This window comes from Heterocephalus glaber, unplaced genomic scaffold, assembly GCF_053883595.1.
Source record: "Heterocephalus glaber isolate CG9 unplaced genomic scaffold, H.glaber_assembly_v1.0 deba00001600, whole genome shotgun sequence".
Taxonomy (NCBI): domain Eukaryota; kingdom Metazoa; phylum Chordata; class Mammalia; order Rodentia; family Bathyergidae; genus Heterocephalus; species Heterocephalus glaber.
In genome coordinates, this window is record NW_028258372.1 from 19,680,918 (window position 1) to 19,702,793 (window position 21,876).

The 21,876-nt window shown below is 37.4% G+C and overlaps 2 protein-coding genes across 9 annotated transcripts in view; one reads left to right on the forward strand and one right to left on the reverse strand.

Annotated features, from left to right (window-relative positions):
- LOC147823126 (uncharacterized) overlaps nt 1-14,795 on the forward strand; it is a 156,749-nt gene extending 141,954 nt beyond the window's left edge. Inside the window, exons 3-4 of the transcript XR_015444568.1 lie at nt 10,033-10,241; nt 14,411-14,795. The gene's annotated coding sequence lies outside the window, so the exon portion shown is untranslated. The remainder of the gene's footprint in view (nt 1-10,032; nt 10,242-14,410) is intronic.
- The window catches only part of Cep350 (centrosomal protein 350), a 171,732-nt gene extending 152,825 nt beyond the window's left edge, over nt 1-18,907 (reverse strand). For 6 of the 8 annotated variants that reach the window (XM_087194408.1, XM_087194406.1, XM_087194407.1 and 3 more), the window contains exon 1: nt 18,514-18,907. The gene's annotated coding sequence lies outside the window, so the exon portion shown is untranslated. The remainder of the gene's footprint in view (nt 1-18,513) is intronic. The other 2 variants (XM_013075361.3, XM_021265331.2) reach the window with 1 other exon arrangement.
- Nucleotides 18,908-21,876: the final 2,969 nt, after the last annotated feature.

The window sequence follows — 21,876 nt, forward strand, 5'->3', positions numbered from 1 at the left end:
AGCCTCCAATCCAGACTGAGGTACCTTGCAAAACTATCTTTCAAAATGGATGGAGAAATAAGATACTTTCATGACAAAGAGCATCTTAGAAACTTCGTGAATACCAAACCAGCGCTCCAAAGATTTTACACAATATCCTAGGAACAGATATTGAGGATCACAACCCCAGGAAGCAAAGCAGAATGTACCCATCTGGCATGACAAGAAATTAAATGTAAAGGGGGAGAACCCAACAAAAAGAAAAAGTAATGGCAATGACAAGTCAATACGTTTCAGTTATAACCATCAATGTTAATGGTCTCAATTCACCAATCAAAAGAAATAGACTGGCAGAATGGGTCAAGAAGCAAAATCCAACAATATGCTGCATACAAGAAACACACTTAATTCAAAAGGAAACTCATAGACTGAAAGTTAAAGGGTGGAAAACAATACTCCATGCAACAGGAACCTGAATAAAAGCAGGAGTAGCTATCCTCTTTGCAATCAAGTAGATTTCAAACCAACACTGATTAAGAGAGATGAAGAAGGACATTACATCCTCGTAAAGGGAAGAATCCAAGAGGAACAGATGACAATCATAAATATCCATGCACCAAACACTAGTGTGCCCAACTATATAAAACAAATACCAACGGACATGAAAAGCCATATATGCACTAATACAATTGTAGTAGGGGACCTCAACACCCCACTGTCACAAATAGATAGATCAACTAGACTAAAAAGAAGTAATGAAATACTAGAACTTAATCGAACTCTTGAACAAATGAACTTAACAGATGTTTACAGAGTGTTCCACCCCACAAAATCACAATACACATTCTTCTCAGCTGCACATGGGTCATTCTCAAAAATAGAACACATACTCACACATAGAACATGTTTAAGTAAGTCCAAAGGAATTCAAGTTAGCCCCTGTACATTATCAGACCATAGTGCAATGAAATTGGAGATCCATAGCAAGAGAAACTCAAAACATTTCATAAACATGTGGAAATTGAACAACACACTTCTGAATAACCAATGGGTCACAGAGGAAATTAAAGAAGAAATCAGACAGTTCTTTCAATTAAATGACAGTGACAATACAACATATTGGAATCTATGGGACACAATGAAAGCAGTCTTATGAGGGAAATTCATAGCAGTGAATAAACATATTAGGAAAACACAATGAGCCCAATTAAACAACATGATGCTGAACCTCAAGCTTCTAGAAAAAGAAGAGTAGGACAACCCCAAAGCTCATATAAGGGAGGAAATTATAAAGATCAGAGGAGAAATCAATGCAATGGAGACTAAGAGAACGATACAAAAAAATCAATGAAACCAAGAGTTGGTTCTTCAAAAGAATCAACAAAATTGACAAACCTTTAGCCAACCTTGTCAGAAAAAGGAAAGAAAAGGCCCAAATTCATGCAATTAGGAATGAAAAGGGTGAAATGACAACAGACCCAGCAGAAATCCAGATGATCATCACTACCTACTTCCAGAACCTATACGCCAATAAGATGGACAACACAGAAGAAATGGACAGATTCCTAGATACATATGAATTACCAAAGTTGAATGAAGAAGACCTAAAAATTCTGAACAACCCAATATCAACCAATGAAATTAAAAATGTAATTAAAAACTTATCAACTAAGAAAAGCCCTGGCCCTGATGGCTTCACTGCTGAATTCTACAAGACATTTAGAGAGGAACTGCTGCCACTACTGTTTAAACTCTTCAATGAAATTGAAAGGGAAGCAATACTCCCAAATTCATTCCTGGAAGCAAGCATCACCTTGATCCCCAAAGCAGAGAAAGACCCAACTGAAAAAGAGAACTATAGGCCAATCTCACTAATGAACATAGATGGAAAAATCCTTAATAAGATACTGCAAACAGAATGCAGAAGATCATCAAGAAGATCATACACCCTGATCAACTGGGATTCATCCCAGGGATGCAGGGATGGTTCAATATACACAAATCAATCAATGTAATACACTATATCAATAGAGTCAAGGACAAAAACCATATAATTATCTCCATAGATGCAGAAAAAGCATTTGACAAAATCCAACATGCATTTATGATAAAAACCCTACAAAAAATTGGAATAGATGGTCCCTACCTCAAACTGATAGAAGCCATCTATGAAAAACCAACAGCCAATATCATACTAAATGGTCAAAAAGTGAAATCCTTCACACTAAAATCAGGAACAAGACAAGGATGTCCACTATCACCACTCTTGTTCAATATAGTTCTGGAAACATTAGCCATGGCAATTAGACAAGAGAAAGAAATCAAAGGAATAAAGATAGGAAATGAAGAAGTCAAATTGTCATTATTTGCAGATGACATGATACTCTATAGAGAAGACCCCAAGAACTCCACCAAAAGTCTTCTAGCCTTAATAACCAAATTCAGTCAAGTAGCTGGTTACAAGGTCAACACACAAAAATCAATAGCTTTCCTCTACACCAATGACAGACTCAGTGAGAGAGAAATAGGGCAAATAATTCCTTTCACAATAGCATCCAAAAAACCGAAATACCTAGGAATCATCCTAACGAAAGAAATCAAAGACCTCTTCTCTGAAAACTATGGCATTCTGAAAAGAGAGATTGAAGATGATATCAGAAAATAGACAGACATCCCCTGCTCCTGGGTAGGAAGGATTAATACAGTGAAAATGGCCATATTTCCAAAACTGCTATATAGATTTAATGCAATTCCAATGGAGATCCCAGCAACATACTTCATAGACTTTGAGAAAACAATCCAAAAATTCATTTGGAAGAAGAAGAGACCCAGAATAGCAAAAGCAATTCTAGGTAACAGAGACATGGCAGGGGGTATCACAATCCCCAACCTGAAACTATACTATAAAGCTACTGTGATAAAAACAGCATGGTACTGGCAAAGAAACAGACCTGAGGACCAGTGCAACAGATTAGAAGATGCAGAAACAACGCCAGACACACTCAGCCATCTCATCTTTGACAAAGGAGCCAAACACCCTCACTGGAGGAAAGATAGCCTCTTTCATAAATGGTGCTGGAAAAATTGGGCTTCAACTTGCCAAAGATTAAAACTAGACCTGTATCTCTCACCATGCACTAAACTAAAATCAAAATGGATTAAAGGTCTAAATATTAAAATAGAAATTCTGAACCAGTTGGAACAGAGGTTAGGTAGAACCCTTGAAGACATCAGTGTAGGAAAAGATTTTATGAACAAAACCTCAGTTGCCTGTGAACTAGCACAAACAATCAACAAAAGGGATCTCTTCTTATTAAAAAGCTTCTGCACAGCAAGAGAAACCACCAGCAGTGTGAAGAGACAACCCACAATGTGGGAAAAAATCTTCACCTGCTCTTCCTCAGACAAAGGTTTACTATCTCGAATCTATAAAGAACTTAAAAAGATCAGACCTCCCAAATTTAAAGACCCAATCCGAAAACGGGCATCTGAAATGAACAGACATTTCTCACACAAAGAAGTAGAAATAGCAAATAAATACATGAAAAAATGGTCAACATCACTGGTCATTTGAGAGATGCAAATGAAAACAACGCTGAGATTCCACTTCACTCCAGAAAGAATGGCTGCTATCATGAAATCAACCAATAACAAATGCTGGCGGGGCTGTGGGGAAAGAGGAAGCCTGCTCCACTGCTGGTGGGAGTGTAGACTGGTGCAACCACTGTGGAAATCAGTATGGAGATACCTCAAAGAACTAGGACTGGAAGTCCCATTTGACCCTGCTATTCCACTGCTGGGGATCTTCCCCAAAGAATTAAAAGAATCATACCACAGTGATATATGTACACCCATGTTCATAGCAGCACAGTTTGTAATAGCTAAAACTTGGAAACAGCCCAAATGCCCATCAACTGGAGACTGGATAAAGAAAATGTGGTTTTTTAATAAAATGGAGTACTACTCAGCCATAAAAAATGAGAAATTAGAGACATTTATAGCTAAGTGGATGCACATTGAGGCAATACTCTTAAGTGAAATAAATAGGACACACATGTGTAAATACCGAATAGTTTCTCTGGGGTGAGAAACTGAAAGTATAAATAAGGACTAAATGTATAATAGGTAATGTGAAATAGGAAGAAAAGGGGCAAAGGGGAAGGAAGTGGGAGGGGTAGGGGAAAGAACAGAAGGGAATGGGATTAATATGAGAAAATGGAAAAATAGGAACAAAATCTTTGTAAACAGGGAGGACTGGAGGGGTTGAAGGGAGGGCTGGGCAAGGGTGAAAAAATAAGAACCAAGAGAGAATATGTAAAGGTGCAAATTTCCAATGATGAATGTCATTATATTGTATACCTAAAATGTATCAATGATTAGAATTAATAATCGATAATGTAAAATAGGAAGAAAAGGTCCAAAGGGGTAGGGGTAGTGGGAGGGGCAGGGGAAAGGAAAGAAGGGAAAGGAAAAATGCTGAGAAATGGAAAAAATGGAAATAAAGTCTTTGTAAATAGGGAAGGGTGGAGGGCGTGAAGGGAGGGCTAGGAATGGGGAAAAAATAAGAACCAAGATGCATTATGTAAAGGTGCAATTCCCAATGAGAAATGTAATTGTGTTGTATACCTACAATGTACCAATAAAAGAATTGAATACAAAAATATATATATATATATATATCTCAATAATTTTATCCATCTAGAAAGAATCCTGGAGGGCCGGGGATTTAGCTCAGTGGTTTCGCCGCCTGCTGCGCAAGAGCAGGGACCCGAGTTCGATCCCTGGTACCAAAAAAAAAAAAAAAGATTTAGAAAGAATCCTGGAAACATACCTTTGTAGTAACAACTTTCCATTTGATAGCTATTAAAACATAACATTTGGGATTTCACACTTTCATCTTGAAATGTTTACCACTCCTTAAATTAGTAAAACATCTCTCTCCTGTTTTCCTTACCTCTTGTTTTTTCTTGCCTGATAATTTCTCTACTTCAGCCCAGTTCATCAATGGTAATATTTCAAAACGTTTTATTCCTTGGCCTCTTTTCTAGCTCTTTCTTCCCAGGCAATCTCATATACTTTCCTGGTTTTAACTATTTTCTAAATGTCATATTTCTTTCTTAAATCTTTCTCTGAGCTCTGGATCTGTGTTTTCAGTCTACCTCCAAGTATCACTAGCACTTGAAACTCATCAAATTAAAAAACTACAATTCATTACAGATATGGCTTATTTAAACTGAGTTCCATTCCTGCAACTAAGTCATTAGTTGAACTGGTAGCTAAATGAAGAACTGGATATACTATGTATACCACAATATTAGGAACAAAGAAATGGTCAAAGGAAACTCCAACTTGATGACTTTTATTTGCAAAGTCTTACATGCAGTACTGTACAGAAGATAAAACTACACTACTGTACTATGTAGTACAATCAACAAAAATTACAGTATAGTACTGTATAAATATGGTGTACTGTATCAAAAAAGACACTGGCTCTATAAACAAGATGTACAGAACTATACAAAAAAAAAAAAAAAGATCCTAAGTCCAAGGGGCAGGTCTGAAGTCCAAACAGCACACCTCAGTCCTAAATCTGTTTGTTTGTTTTTTTTAACTTTTTTTTTTTTGGTACTGGGGATCAAACTCAGGTCCTTGCACTTGCGAGGCGGGCGGCGGAACCACTGAGCTAAATGCCCAGCCCGTCAGTCCTAAATCTGAACAGTTGTTACAACAGGTAGGTCGTTAAATGAGGAATATCTGTATCATGTATCTCCAAACCTGTTTCTTGTTCTCTATCTTAATAAATGGGATTACCATGCATCCAGTTTCTCTTTGACATTCCTTCCTCTCTCTCTCACTTCATCTTATGCAGTTATCAACTCATTTATATCCTTAAGATGTTTCTCTATTATGATATATAAAATATCCCTCCATAAAGCTGTTTTAAAGCCTTTTTAAAAAAAATGTTTCTCTTATTTATCTCTTTTCCTCTTGTCTCTATTAAGAGCATCATTTTTCACCTAAATTATGGTAAAAGTTTCTTAATTATCTTTCTGCTAATCTATTCTCCATTCTCCAACCAGTTATCTTTCTAAAACAAAGCCTAGCAACTCAGCTTTCATAACTTTCAGTGACTAACATCTATCAGTGATAGCACTCTGAAACCTTCAAAACATTAATTTACAGCCTCACCCCTTGGAATCTTCACTGCATACCAATTGTTCCTATCATACAGCCATATAAGCAGTGCATTTTCTGAACAGAGAATTTTATTATTTCCGTATCTTTTTGTCTGGCAGAAATGCCTTTCAAGCTTAAACTCTAATTCTACCTCCTATATATCTTTTGTAGAATGCCCTTAATAGAATTACTTCTTGGGCTGAGGATTTAACTCAGTGGTTCCGCCGCCTGCCTCACAAGCACAAGGTCCCAAGTTTGATCCCTGGTACCAAAAAAAAAAGAATTACTTCCTCATCAGCTTCCCATAGCACTGTTTACTTTTATGGCATTTATCATTACCTATACATATATAAACATGTATATTCATTTAAAGAACATTCATTGAGCATTTAATGTTTATAATGTATTCATTCAACAAACATTCACTGAGCATTTAATGTTCATAATGTTAGAGACACATAAATTGTACACACTCTGATTAGTGCTATAATAAAATTATAAATAGCATATAGTATGTATCAGTCTCCCCACAAGGTTGTATGGTCCTTACAGACTGTATCTTCTTATTCATTCTCATATTAATAGAACCCTTCAATAAAAAGATGAACAAATGACAGTGTTACAAGCTCTTATGGGTTGAATTTATACAGAAAAAAATAATAGGGGATCAAAGACAGGGCTGCCAGTGGAAGGACAAATGGGGAAAAGAAGGTGAGATGGGTCAAAAGAAATGAGAAAAACATGATTACAGACACAGAAGAGGTAAAGAGCCAGTTGGAAAGCACTCATAAGAAAGATGAATACAACATATATCACTAGCCCGGTAAATTGGGGACAAAAAAAAAGAAAACAAAAGAATGAAATTAATGTACTATTATATAAATAGCCCATAAAAAAATGTGGTAAGAGGGCCGGGGATTTAGCTCAGTGGTTCTGGTGCCTGCCTTGCAAGCGCAAGATCCCGAGTTTGATCCCCAATACCAAAAAAAAGTGGTAAGATAAAGCGTGAGGCACACACACAAAAATATAACTGACCATGGTGATGATAGCACCACAAAGAGCCACAAGTACCCCTATACTAATCTAAATATATGTCATTTGATAAATTGAGTTATCTAATAAATCATTACTAATGTGCAACAAGTCAGAAGACTGGAAAAAAGATAATCCTATTGCTCTGGCTATCACCATGCAAGAGCCTAATTATGAACAAAGAAAAACAGTACAAGAAATATATATATAAAATGTATTGAAGCTGGGTGTGATGGCACACACCTGTAATCCCAGCACTCGGGAGGCTGAGGCAGGAGGGTCACTGTGAGTTTGAGGCCAACCTGGGCTATATAGTGAGTTCAGGGCCAGCCTGAACTACAAAGGGAGACTCTGCCTCAAAAAACCAAAACAAACAAAAAAAATGTATTGAAGACTCATTTATTCATTCTCCAGATATGAACAAAGGTAATGGGCAGCTGAACTGCAGCAAAACATGGCCACACAGATTTCACTGAGCAGTATAAACTACTCAAAGAAGACATTTCTCCTAGCTACCTACTCAAGAGGGAGGATTAAGTACTAGATCCCTGGCCTCAATCTTTAAAACATTTTAGTGTTTCTTGAAAGGGAATATCATTAGCCCAAAATTAACAGGTTTTTTACAGGAATTACCAGAGGGATTCCATTTTTAATTACAAGCCTACAACTTACCAAATTTAACTGCTTTGTTAAGAATTCTATTTCTAGGGCTGGGGATTTAGCTCAGTGGTTCTGGCGCCTGCCTTGCAAGCGCAAGGTCCGGAGTTCGATCCCCAGTACCAAAAAACAAAACAAAGCAAGAATTCTATTTCTAGCAAGGTGTGGTGGCGTATGCCTATAATCCCAGCACTCAAGAGGCTGAGGCTGGAGGATTGCCATGAGTTTGAGGCCAGCCTGGGCTACAAAGTGAGTTCAGGGCCAGCCTAAACTACAAAGGGAGACCCTGCCTCAAAAAAACAAAAAATAATCAAACAAATAAACAAATAAATAAAATTAAAAACAGCACTGTAAAGGTGACACAGACAGTATGAGATCAAAATAAAGATAGTATTTTTTAAGAAGAATTCTATTTCTATAGGCAGTCAAGTTCTCTGATTCTATAAGTATGGAGATGTCATTGAATGCCTATCCTTAACAGACCTACACTACTTCATCTATACTGAAATATAGTAATAAATATTCCAAGATCTTCGATGGTCAGCAGTCTCCAATGAAGCCAGAATTCCTATACGAAAAGCTACATAATCAAAGTTAGGAATTCAGACACAGTCATAAGATTATGTTAGATTAATTCAAGCAGTAAGCTTTAATGAATTCTTGATCCTAAAATTCTGTAAGTAGAAGTGAGGTGGAGGAGGTGAGGCTTCCTATATTTTTTTTCTTTATTATCATGTCTGGCTCTCTCATTCATTACTATAGTATCACTTAAGAATATCTGCTTAAAATTAAAACATTTATATTAATTCTCTAAAAAAAGAACAAAAAATTTGCATACTGAACTCAAAAAGCTAGTTCTAACTCAGCAGATTGTATATTTTTTCCAACAACTCAATCACAAATACACATTTGAAAAGCATGAGGCTAAATGACCCCTAATTTTTGACTTTAATGTTTTGTTTCATATTAGATATAAATTATGTCAGACTATATGCAATAGATACATCTCTGATAATTTGTGTAGCTGATAAATTTATGAGTTATTTTAAATGTTATAACATAATTATTTTAAATGTTATAAGGAAGATTGTTTTACAAACAGAAAGATATTTTTGGTAGCAGAAGAACCAGATTAATATTTGCTAAGTTTGTGTTTGGTTGGTTTTTTTAAAGTTAGTCAAATGAACTTGAACCTGTTTTTGGAATTATGGCATTCTTTTTAAAATTAGACTTAAAAATCATTCATGAGTAATAATTCATGGTACAATAGGCTTCATTTCATTTCTGTCTAAATTCATAGAGTATTAAAGAATTCTTTTTTAGCTGAGATTATTTTAAAATATTTTTAAAGTAAAAATATTTTATTCAAATATATGCATATATAATTATTCTATTATTTCTTAACATGTTCCCTTGTAAGACATTTTCTGCATAGGAATGGCTGACCTTTTTGTATTGTATCAAACACATGGCTTCATATATGTTTTCTTTTTTGCCTACATGCATTCAAGAATTGGATTCTGAGACTTATCAACGGAACTATCATTCAGCAAACAGATCTGGAACACCTACTATGTGTTGTGTACTGTTAATGGAATAGGGATAACAAAGAGAAATAAAATATCCCTACAGTTCTGTATAAGATACAGATGCACAAACAGTGGTAAAATAGAGGGAAAAGAGGATGCTAAAGTCCACAAAGAGGAAGTAACTACAATTAAGAGATTGATAAGGGCTTCCAATGAAAGAAAAATTGCTTTTGTTGAATAAAACAGCCCTTCAAGTAGCTGTTATTGAAAGTCAAAGGAAACTTTCAGGAACTATACTTTTCCTTGTTCTTTTCCTTAAAAAAAAAAGTAGCAATAAACAGCCCTCCTCTACTTTTTAAAAACTCTAAAACATATACAAGCACACTGAAAATTCCGCTTCCGGTCCTGGACCCTCATTCTCTCTCCTCAGATTTAACCAGTGGTGAGTTTCTTATATAACAGCTTTTGTATGCCAAATTTTATACTTTAAATTTTTTAAAAATCCTTACTTGCAAACTGTAAGACACCTTCAGATGCGTAAGTATTCATAATAACTACACAGTAAGCAAGCAAAGCAAAGTGCAGGTTCATTCTTCGAGTTCTTTTTTCTTTGGTTCGTTAATTTTTGCTTATTCCTGCTTCTCTTCACTGTCTACAGCTCTTCTTAAATAAAAGACTAAGAGGCCACACCTCCCAGCACAGAGGAGGCTTTGGGGTCAGTGTACCACACCTCCTAGCACAGAGGAGGCTTCCGGGTCAACGTCCCACAACTCCCAGCACAGAAGAGGCTTCTGGGTCAACGTGCCACAGCGCCCAGCACAGAGGAGTCTTCCGGGTCAACCTACCACCACTCCCAGCACAGAGGAGGTGAGCTGAGCAGGTGCCAACAGCACCCCCACCCTCATCCCACCCCCCATTCCCCCACCCCACCCCTGTTAAAATGAAAAGACACTTAAACAAGCCTCAGAACCAGACTTCCAGATCATCTAGAGCAACCGCAAAGGGAAACGAGATGGAACGCTCTGGTACTTAACCACCTAGACTCTCTGAACTAGCTACAAGACAGGATCTGGAAAAAATGAAATCAGAAATAATTTCTCACACAACAGCAGAGATTGTGCCCATAGTGCAAGACATGACTAATAAATCTAGAGAGGACATAGATAAAAAAATAGAGGAGCTGAGGAACATGATGGAATCCCAACATAGGAAACAAATGGAATCCATAAAACAGATGCAAACAGATTTCCAGGAGATTAAAATCTCCATTGAATGTCTACACAGCAGAATGAGCCAATGTGAGGTCAGAATTTCAGATACAGAAGATAAGATTGCAATTAGTGACCAGGAAAAGAAAAATTTCTTTAAAATTGTAAGGGACCACGAGAAATCAATCCAGCAGCTGCTAGATGATACAAAAAAGAATAATATAAGACTGATTGGAGTCAAAGAAGAAACAGGAGAGAGTGCAGATGACACAAAAAAACTCTGCACAGAAGTGATGGCAGAAAACTTCCCAAGCAGGGGAAAAGAACTTGACATACAGATAAGCAAGGCATATAGGACTCCAAATAGCCTTGATGAAAAAAAAGCTACACATAGGCATATAATTGTTAAGATTCCAGAAACCCAACAAAAGAACAAAGTTCGACAAGCAGTTAGAGAAAAGAAACAAATCATGTACAAAGGAAAGCCCATCAGAATCACAGTAGACTTCTCAACCAACGCAAACTCTCAAGGCAAGAAGAGGTTGGAGTGATGTACTGAAAGCCCTACAGGAAAACAGCCTCCAACCCAGATTGATGTACCCTGCCAAACTATCTTTCAAAACTGATGGTGAAATAAGATACTTGCATGAAAAAGAGCACCTTAGGAACTTTAAGAATACCAAACCAGCACTCCAAAAAATTTTAGTCAAAATCCTAGGAAAAGACAATGAGGATCACAACCCCAGGACGCCCAGCAGAATGAATCCACCAAGCAATACAAGAAATTAAAAGCAAAGGAGGAGAAACCAACAAAAAGAAAACGTCATGACAATGATAACTCAATATGCATCAGTTCTAACCATCAATGTTAATGATCTCAAATCACCAATCAAAAGAAACAGACTGGGAGAATGGGTCAAGAAGCAAGATCCAACAATATGCTGCATATAAGAAACACACTTAGAAACTCACAGACTGAAAGTTAAAGGGCGGAAAACAATACTCCATGTGATAGGAACCCAAAAAAGAGCAGGAGTAGCTATCCCCTTTGCAGACCAAGTGGATTCCAAACCCACACTGATTAAGAGAGACAAAGAAGGATACTACATCCTTGTAAAGGGAACAATCCAACAGGAAGAGATGACAATCATAAATATCTATGCACCAAACACTAGTATGCCCAACTATATAAAACAAATACTAACGGACATGAAAAATCATATAAGCACCAATACAATAGTAGTGGGGGACCTCAATACCCCATTGTCACAAATAGATAAACTAGACAAAAAACAAGCAATGAAATACTAGAACTCAATCAAACTCTTGAACTAATGAACTTAACAGATGTTTACAGAGTGTTCCACCCTACGAAGTCAGAATACACATTCTTCTCAGCTGCACATGGGTCATTTGCCAAAATAGACCAAATACTCACTCACAGAACATATTTAGGTAAGTGCAAAGGAAGTGAAGTTATCCCCTGTATATTATCAGACCATAGTGTGATGAAACTGGAGATCAATAGCAAAAGAAACCGCAAGAATTTCAAAACATATGGAAATTGAACAACACACTTCTGAATAACCAATGGGTCACAGAGGAAATTAAAAAAGAAATCAGACAGTTCCTTCAATTAAATGACAATGACAATACAACATATTGGAATCTATGGGTCACAATGAAAGCAGTCTTATGAGGAAAATTCATAGCAGTGAATACGCATATTAGGAAAACAGAGCGAACCCAATTAAACAACCTGATGCTGAACCTCAAGCTTCTAGAAAAAGAAGAGCAGGACAAACCCAAAGCCCACAGAAAGGAGGAAATTATAGAGATCAGGGCAGAAATCAATGCAATGGAGACTAAGAGAACGATACAAAAAATTCAGTGAATCCAAGAGTTGGTTCTTCTAAAGACTAAACAAAATTGACAAACCCTTAGCCAACCTTATCAGAAAAAGGAAAGAAAAGGCCCAAATCCATGCAATTAGGAATGAAAAGGGTGAAATTACAACAGACCCAGCAGAAATCCAGAGGATCATCGATACCTACTTCCAGAACCTATACACCAATAAGATGGACAACACAGTAGAAATGGACAGATTCCTAGATACGTATGAACTACCAAAGTTGTAAGAAGAAGACCTAAAAATTCTAAACAACCCAATATCAACCAATGAAATTGAAAACCTAATTAAAAACTTACCAAGTAAGAAAAGCCTGGGTCCTGATGGCTTCACTGCTGAATTCTACAAGACATTTAGAGAGGAGCTACTGCCACTACTGTTGAAACTCTTGAATGAAATTGAAAGAGAAGCAATACTCCCAAATTCATTCCTGGAAGCAAGTATCACCTTGATCCCCGAAGCAGATAACGACTCAACCGAAAAAGAGAACTATACGCCAATCTCACTAATGAACATAGATGCAAAAATCCTTAATAAGATACTGGCAAATAGAATGCAGAAGGATGCAGAATGAAGAAGGATGCACCACACCTGGCTTAAGCATTGTTTCAGAGATTACATCATGAGATGTAAATGCTCATGAAAAAATATTTATTGGAAAATGTATTTATTTGGGATGTCCTGGTAAAAAGAGTTTGAGTTCTTCCCAAACTCTCATTTCACAGAATCTCTTTTCACAGAATTAATGTTTCAGTAATTTTTTCATGAGGCTGTTATGCAAAAACAAGGAACAAAAAACCCCCCAACTAACAGTTCCAACAGTGATGGCAAACTCTTCAGAGTTTTCAATGATAACAAACAGCCACCTGCGGCATCCATGCCATAGGTTCATCACCACTGGATTAGACTATGTAATCTAGTAAGTATGTCCTAATATTTAATAGCAATATTAAAAAAATGCAAGTAAATTTTAAAAAGTATTTTTATTACTGAGTAAGCACAATTACTTATTAATCAGATGTGTGTACCTGGCAGACATTACACAACTTATCAAACCTTGACTTATTCTGGCCATTGCCATCTTCATTTACTATTCCACATTATTTTTGCACAGTACTTGCTATAATCACAGCAACCTGCAGAACCTAGTTTTTTGAAGATACATAGTCATTTTTAAAAAGTAGCAAATCTCACGTGTACCACCTCAGAACAGTAAGTAGTTCCTGCAGTATCCATGTGAGTTCACTGTAGTACTCTAAGGTACCTCAATGCACAGTTTGAAAACCTTAGGCTTAGAAACACTGTTCCTGCCAATGAGTTTGCTTTGTAAATTAAGAAGACTGAAGATCACAAAACTAGTAGAAAAATAAATGTTTTTATTAAGGGTTTTCATAGATTAACTTCAACCTTCCACCAACAAAAGTTTTGAAATAGGATCTAATCATGTGATAGTCTGTGGATGAAATCTAGATTTCTTTTTATTGGGGGGGGGTACCAGAGATCGAACTCTGGACCTTGCGCTTGTGAGACAGGCGCCAGAACCACTGAGCTAAATCCCCAGCTAAATCTATATATTTCTAAAGTAAAACTATTCAAAACTACATTTATATAGGCCAGGGATTTAGCTCACTGGTTCTGCCGCCTGCCTGGCAAGCGCAAGGTCCCCAGTTCAAGCCCTGGTACCAAAAACAAAAACAAAAACAAAAACCTACTTTTATACTACCAATAAGAAAATTCTGCTTCAATAGTTTTATTTTTTTTAAAGCTTCAAAAATTATAAAAATGAAGGTTAACAATAAAACAAGAGAAAGCATTTAAAGGGAAAAAAGGAAAGCCATCTACTCCCCCAGGGATAAAACAGGTAACAGTTTTAACACCTATCCTTACAGATCTTTTTCTTTTCTTTTTTTTGGTACCAGGGCAAACTCGGGACCTCACACTTGCCAGGCAGGCGCTGTGCTGCTGAGCTACTTTCCTGGCCCCCACAGACCTTTTTCTATGTACATATGAAATCAAAACAAAACTATATTCCATTGTCTATGTGTCTATTTTTTATAATCATATTACATAGTATAGTCCAACTTATTTCTTACACTATCATGAATGTTCTTCCATGTCAGTACATAGCAAACATTTATGTGATACATACTGCACTTACTTAGGACATAAATACTAACACATTTGGATCTCACAATACCCCTGTAACATGAGAACCATTATTATATCCAGTTTATAGTTGAGTTTAAATAACTTGATAATGGTCAATGCAAGAACAAGAGATGCAGTTAGGATCTGAACCCAAAGAATCTGCTGTATGATCTATGTACTGAAGGACATGCTCAGCTGCTTCTCATGAAGTAAATTTAGATATCCCAAAAACCTCTTAACAACTGCAGAATACCTGACAGCATAAACATACTACAATTTTAAGTATTCCTCTACCAATGGACATGTAGGACACTTTTTATTATTTATAAATGTTGGCATTTATTTGTAACAATGCTAAAATGAACATTCTTAAAAATTATTCTGTGCTTTGTGTTAAAATTTATGTAAGATTAACTAAAAATGAAATTATTCTATCAGCGACTATGTACACTTTTTTTTTTTTTGGTACCGAGGATTAAACTCAGGTCCTTGCACTTGCGCAGCAGGCGGTGAAACCACTGAGCTAAATCCCTGGCCCAGTATGTACACTTTTAATTTTGACAAGTAATGCAATGCTTCTTCCCAGAAAGTTGTTCTAGTTGTACCAACTTATAGTCCCAATGGCAGGGTAGAGTGGAGTTTCATTTTTACATGAACAAATATTTTTGATTCATGAAAGCAAAGCACAGTTTCAATTTTTTTTTTTTTTTTTTTTGTACCGGGGATTGAACTCGGGTCCTTGAGCTTGCAGAGCAGGTGGCAGAAGCAATGAGCTAAATCCCTGGCCCCAGTTTTAATTTTTAATACTGATATAGACTAGACTGCCAAATTGATCACAACTATGCTCTGATTTGATAATTATCTCACATTAAACAAATGCAGACTTGGGAACTGTATAGTGGATTCTTCTCCCCGTTATAGAACCAATTATTAACGAGATACTTCCCTTGTATGATCCTGTTTTCTTACATATAAAATATGAGAACTGGATGAGCTGGCATTTAAGATTTAAAATACCCAATACTGTGATGGTACTAGTGTAACAGGTAAGGGTCTAAAGCTTCTATTTTCTTTAAATTATGACAACTATTGCCAGGGCACCTTGGCAACTCATTAAAATAGTCAGTAAAGATTTCAGGATCTACCTATGGCTTACTCTTAGCAGCTTTTCAATCCCAGGTTGTCATTCCCCTGCTACCTAGTAAATTTGAACATATTTCTGGAGTATATTCCTAAGAAGAGCTGAGGTATACCAAGGAACCAAGAACCAGTTTTTCGTTTTGTTTTTGTTTTTTTTAAATATCCTGGGACCATTCTTTAGTCAACTAATTCAGTTAATATTTACTGGCTATATTACTCCATGCTAGGCACCAGTGGATGATAGGTACTAGTGAACAGAAGATCTCCACCAACTTGGAATAGGCCAGATTAGTAACCCAAAATATCCACATGTAAATGTAAAATTACACTTAGCAATAACAATGAACAACAAACACAAAAATTAATTCAGAAAAAAAACATGCACTCTTTTCCTTTTTTAAAAAAACTATCTGTAACACTAAAACTGGTTTGGCGTGGGAGAAAAAAATCAATAAAGAAAAACTGTTTCACAATTTGCCCCACACACTGCAAAAATAACAATCACAACTGCAATTTAGACTTTCAAATTATCAGTTGTCTCTATTATAAAATTACCAAGATTTTACAATTTTCCAGCTATGTCATTATTGATCACGAAGTCTGAATATTTGATTTTACATCCAAGAATACAAAGAATTTGAAGTTTCTTAAGAATCTTAATCATGCAAAAAGGATACAGAGGTAAAGTGATCCATTATAATTCATTAACAAAATGTTATGAAAATGGTAATACTTTTAAAGGACTGACAACATAAAGACCAAGGGGCATGTAAAAATGAACAAAAATAGAATTTTAATAAATATTTTAAAATAACACCAAATGCCGAAAGTATTTATGTTGATTTTTAAAACAGAAGTACAGGGCTGGGGATTTAGCTCAGTGGTTTCGCCACCTGCTGCGCAAGCACAAGGACCTGAGTTCGATCCCCGGCACCAAAAAATAGATAGATAAATAAATAAAATAAAAGTACATAGTTTTAGATGATCAGCAGAAATAAGCAGTATGCACATAAATAAATAATTTTCTTGTATGTCTAGTTTCCACAACTGCAAAATAAGGATATTTGCCATACTTCTTTACAAGATATTGCCATAAAGACTAAATTTCAAAAAATAAGTTATTTCAGACAACAGCTTTTTTTTTTTTTTCTTTTGCTCTCACTATAACTTACAGGAATTTAACAAATAAAACTGGTTATATAGGAACTTCATCCTCTTTCTCCTCCCCATGATATGGTTGAAGTGTAACAAAACAAGCAATCAGAAGCAGAAGAAACAAATTCAAGGGCTCATAAATTACCCCAGGTAAGGTTGGCTGTATTAACCCTCTTATACACCAATATATTTCAGAAAATCAGAGACAATTCCTCATATTAAAAAAAACTGTTTACAGATATATAACTCACCATCACTAAACAGTTCTGCTACTGACTAGGAAAGAGGAAAACACACTTTGTATGTATACAATGTATTCTAGCTTGATCTTTATTTCCTTTTCTTTTTTCTTTTTTTTTGATACCAGGGATCGAACTCAGGACCTTCCGCCAGCTAGGCAGGTGCCGGCACCACTGAGCTAAATCCCCTGCCCTTGATCTTTATTTTCTTTAAGTATCTTAAATTTAATATGATAGTTCAATGGCTCAGATTTATTTTATTACATTGAATAGTTTGTCAATTCAGTACACCAAAACTATTAATGTTTATGAGCCTGAAGCAACTTCTAGCATAGATCTAACAACTAATTCTCCAAAGTCACAATCCCAAATTATTAGCAGCACACTGCCTTGTTTAAAAACCGTAGTTTAAGATCCGTATTTTAAATGGAGAGCATTTTGCAATATTTTATCATTATTTCTACAAACTTTTCAGGTTGGTTCTAAGTCTACTTATCCTTAAAATGCAAGCCAGGAGGAATGGTTAACATGGCAACACTAACGACTTCTTCAAAATCAAAACAAAATCACCATGAAAACAATCACAGTACATGGGCACTGATCACTATTTGACAACCTATTTTCCTAAAAGAAAGATTTGTTACTACATTAAAACCACATTAAAAATCTATACTTATGTGCAATTTCTTAGCTGAAAATTTAAAATCCAGACAAACTGCAAACCGTATCTGTGGCATTAGCTAAGTATTATTTAGCATGGTGGGCTGCATTTAAAAGAGGGACTATGGGAGGGAATACTGACAACTTTCAAAGTGAAAGCTTTTTAAATCTCCCCTAAATCATCTGTGAATAAACCGGTACATTACAGTCTGCTGGACTGTAGATCAAAGTTCTCCCTGTACTGTACTTGAGACTGTTGCCCCCAATGAAAAGGAACAGAAACTGGTCATCCCTGCCACTGGAATCGGTTTCCCGGAATTTCTCAAAATATGCTTGATCGCCAAACAAAAAAGGGGCCCTTCTCGGAATCCAAAGTTGAGAGGTATATTACTACCTCTTTATAGACCGGGGTGGAGGTGGGGTGGGGGGTAGGGCACTGACAGGCAGGTAAGCAAGGAAATTTCGCCTTCGGCAAGCACGGTGAGATCTGAAACCCACATCTCAGAATGACCCTCCCGAAAAGCCTCAGGACCAGGGAGGTTTCCCAAAGAGGACGCCAGGCTGGGGCAGCGGGCCCCGCCCCGCCTCTCTCTCCTCCATCGGGAACCCGAGACCGCGGACAGAGGCAGCTGAGGCGGAGCGAGCGTCCGCGGTCCCCGCCAGGTCCTCCACCAGCTCACCTGAGAGTGTCGCCTCCGCCCTCGGCTCCCACGGTGCATCCCGCGGGGCCTGGCGGAGGGTGTAGTGACACAGCCCCGACCGGCCCCAGGGCTGCCCGGCCTGGCCTCACCGCGCCGGGGACACACCGGGTGCCCGCCTCGTACCGGCTCCCGGGATTCCGTCTACGGGGAAGGAAGGAGAGGCGGAAAGACGCCTCCCCTTCCCCGCAGCAAGCCACCTCCTGAGCTGCGGGTCTCGGCAGTTCTCTCTGGCGCAGGTCTGGCCCCGCTCCCCCGTCCGGGAGTCACTTCGACAGCGGCGGCCCAGTCGCCATTACAGTCCAACAACTGACACGGAGGAAGAGCGGCGCCGGCAGCAGTGGCTGTGGCGGCGGCGCGAGGCAGGGCGGGAGCGGTCTGGAGTCAGGCAAACCTCGCGAGAACTTTCCCGAGACGGTACCACAGGAATGCACCTTTGGATTGGGGCCATATTGAGTGTGGCCAGAAAATGAGGGCTAGGTAAAACGAAGAGAGGAAACACGAGGAAGCCATGTTTGGTGTGGCGAAATTTGTGCCTGGAGGGACTCGGGAGGAGCCAAAGTAAATCCGCAGAGTAGACCACCTCCCTCTTCCCTTTGAAGCTAATTGGGCCTTTTGCCTGCGCATTTCAACCCGAGCGAAGAAAACATGCTTGGGGATTTGACAAGGATGAACTTGAAGTAGGAGAATGGCAGCTTTCTGAGAGTTTACGATGTTTCACCAGTTGCCAAATAAAGCGTCATTTCAGTCAATTTCGGAGTAATTGCAGCTCTGCGGCTGCTGCAGTTAACCGTTGCTGTCACTGTTGGTGTTTTATTCGCAAGGATTACAATTCTGTTTAGCATGCATTCTGTCTAATGGTTTAAGATTCTAAAGCAAGTGAAATGAAGTTTCTTCCCCTTAGGTATTGGCATTGATTTAACCGTGCTTTGAGAAATCCTCTAAGGTCAACATTTCTCATATCTTTGTCTTCTTTTCCCTTTCTCTGCATGCATCTGTCAAGACTTAGTTTAAAGGACAGCTCTTCTGTAAATAATGCCATCTTCCGCTAGGTGCTCATGGTTTACGAGCTCTCCACTCATTTCATCTTCTAGACTCTGATAGTTATTTACCCAGAAACTGTCTTTCTTTAAGTACGAAGAAGACTTTGAAGTGTCTTTTAATCCCCACGAGGGCGGAACACAGTTAACTAGGACACTGTAGATGCTCAATAATTGTTTTTAGGGTTTTTTCCTGTTGTTTTTTGGTACTGGGGATCGAACTCGAGTCCTTGAGCTTGCGAGGCAGGCGGTGGAACCACTGAGCTAAATCCCTGGCCTTCAATAATTGTTTTTGAGTAGATCATATCATTAACAGCAGAAGGCAGTAACTGATCCCTCTCCACAGGGCCTGTAACTTTGAATAGGGTGTAAGTATATACAAAAGTAGTGTACACATGTAAAATGTGTACTGTATCTCCAGAAAAATGTATCATAAAAAGAACAAGAAATGCGGGTATCTTAACCATGCCAATGATAGAAGAAAAAAAAAAACACCATAAGGAAAGTGTAACTTAGATTTTACCCAACCTTGCAATGTATATTATTTTCCTGAAGTTATACAATCACCTTAAGTATGCTCATTTTTTTTAAAAAAAAAAAAAGAGGGGCTGGGGATTTAGCTCAGTGGTGCCATGCCTGCCTTGCAAGCACAAGGTCCTGAGTTCGATCCCCTGTATCTGGAAAAAAGAGAAAAGAAAAAAATGGGTTCTGAAAAGCTATTTGTTCTATAATCTACCATCAGTAAAAAGAAATTATAACATTTAGGGTTAGTTAGTCCAAAGTTTACCTATTCTTGTTTATCCCTCACACTACCTCCTGGGCAACAAAGAAAACACAAAAGTTTCTGTCACTGTGTCATCAGCAGGGTAACCCTGGTATTATCAGCTGTGCTCAATTTCCACCTCTTTGTGCTGATCTGTCCTTTCCCTCACCTCCAAAACACCTCAGACACCAATTTCTCTCCTTTTTGACATCCTATAACACTTGTTTAAATTTTTCCCCTCCTCAGTCCTACAAAGCCAGCTCCTCTTCCTTCCCCTGTATTTCTGTTAATGGCCATCGTAAAAACATCCTTCCAACTTTTGAAAAGCTCAAAAAGTTTAAAAAAATTGTACATTCCTCTCTATTCCTTGATCTACTCAGTTATTAAGTCTCTAAATATCATCGTCACATATTTCTTTTTAAAACTTTATTGGTGCGTATTAATTATACAGAATATTGGGTTTCACTGTGGCATTTTCATACATGTATATAACATTTTCATCATATCCATCCCTTCCACCTAGTGTCTATGTATCAAGGCTAATCATATCATCCCCTCCACCTTATTGTGAATCAAGGCTAATGATATCTATCCTATAGGGTTATCCTAAAGATGAGAAGTAGCATAAGGACATTAGAAGACAGAAATAAACAGTGGCTGTTATCATGTCCCAAAATGATGGTGATAGATTTATTATCATCAAAGTTACATTTGAGCCAAAGTGAATCTTAGACATGACCTACTGATTTTTACCTCTAGGCCTTTGTTTCCTAACCTGGAACACATATTAGCCTGGTTCACAATTTCTGCCACATTTCTTAGTATTGACTCAAAAGTTACTACTGGAGAAAAATTTCATGATGTTCATATTTTGTAGGTGTTCTTCCACTTCAGAATTCCATGATTCTATGTATCCACTGTAGGACAGTGCCTACTATTGATCATTCTGTATTTATCTTACACATCATTATTATGTTTGATTGTAAAGTCCTTTGCCTCCTTCATAGTGGATTAAGACCATGAACTCTGGAGTCAAGACAAACCGTGATTTGAAGCCTGCCTGAGTTTATTAGCTATAAAACTTATTAGCTATAAAACTTTGCTCAAGTTACTTAACCTCTTTTTGTACTTCAGTTTTTATTTATGGACAGTGGAGACTGCAAAGATACCTACCTTATAGGGCTGTGCAAAGATTAAAAGTAACATGTGTAAAGGACATAACATGGTACTTGACACATGATAGGCACTCAAAAGTGTTGGTTATTTTTTTTACCATTTTTTATAAGCTGAGTCAATACCTTAATTGTACTAGGCACTCAATATTATTTCAATTAAGTTGATTTTTGTTGAATTTAATTAAATTTTGGGTGAATAATTGTATGTTTACTCTCCTGGGAGTGTGAAATTTGATTCTCTTTCTAGACAACAAATTGAGAAATAGACACAACTATAATGATATAATGATGTTGTCCACACTTTGCAATAGATTAAGATTATGTAATAGAATTGACTAGTGATTTTGTGTGTGTGTCTGTCTGTCTG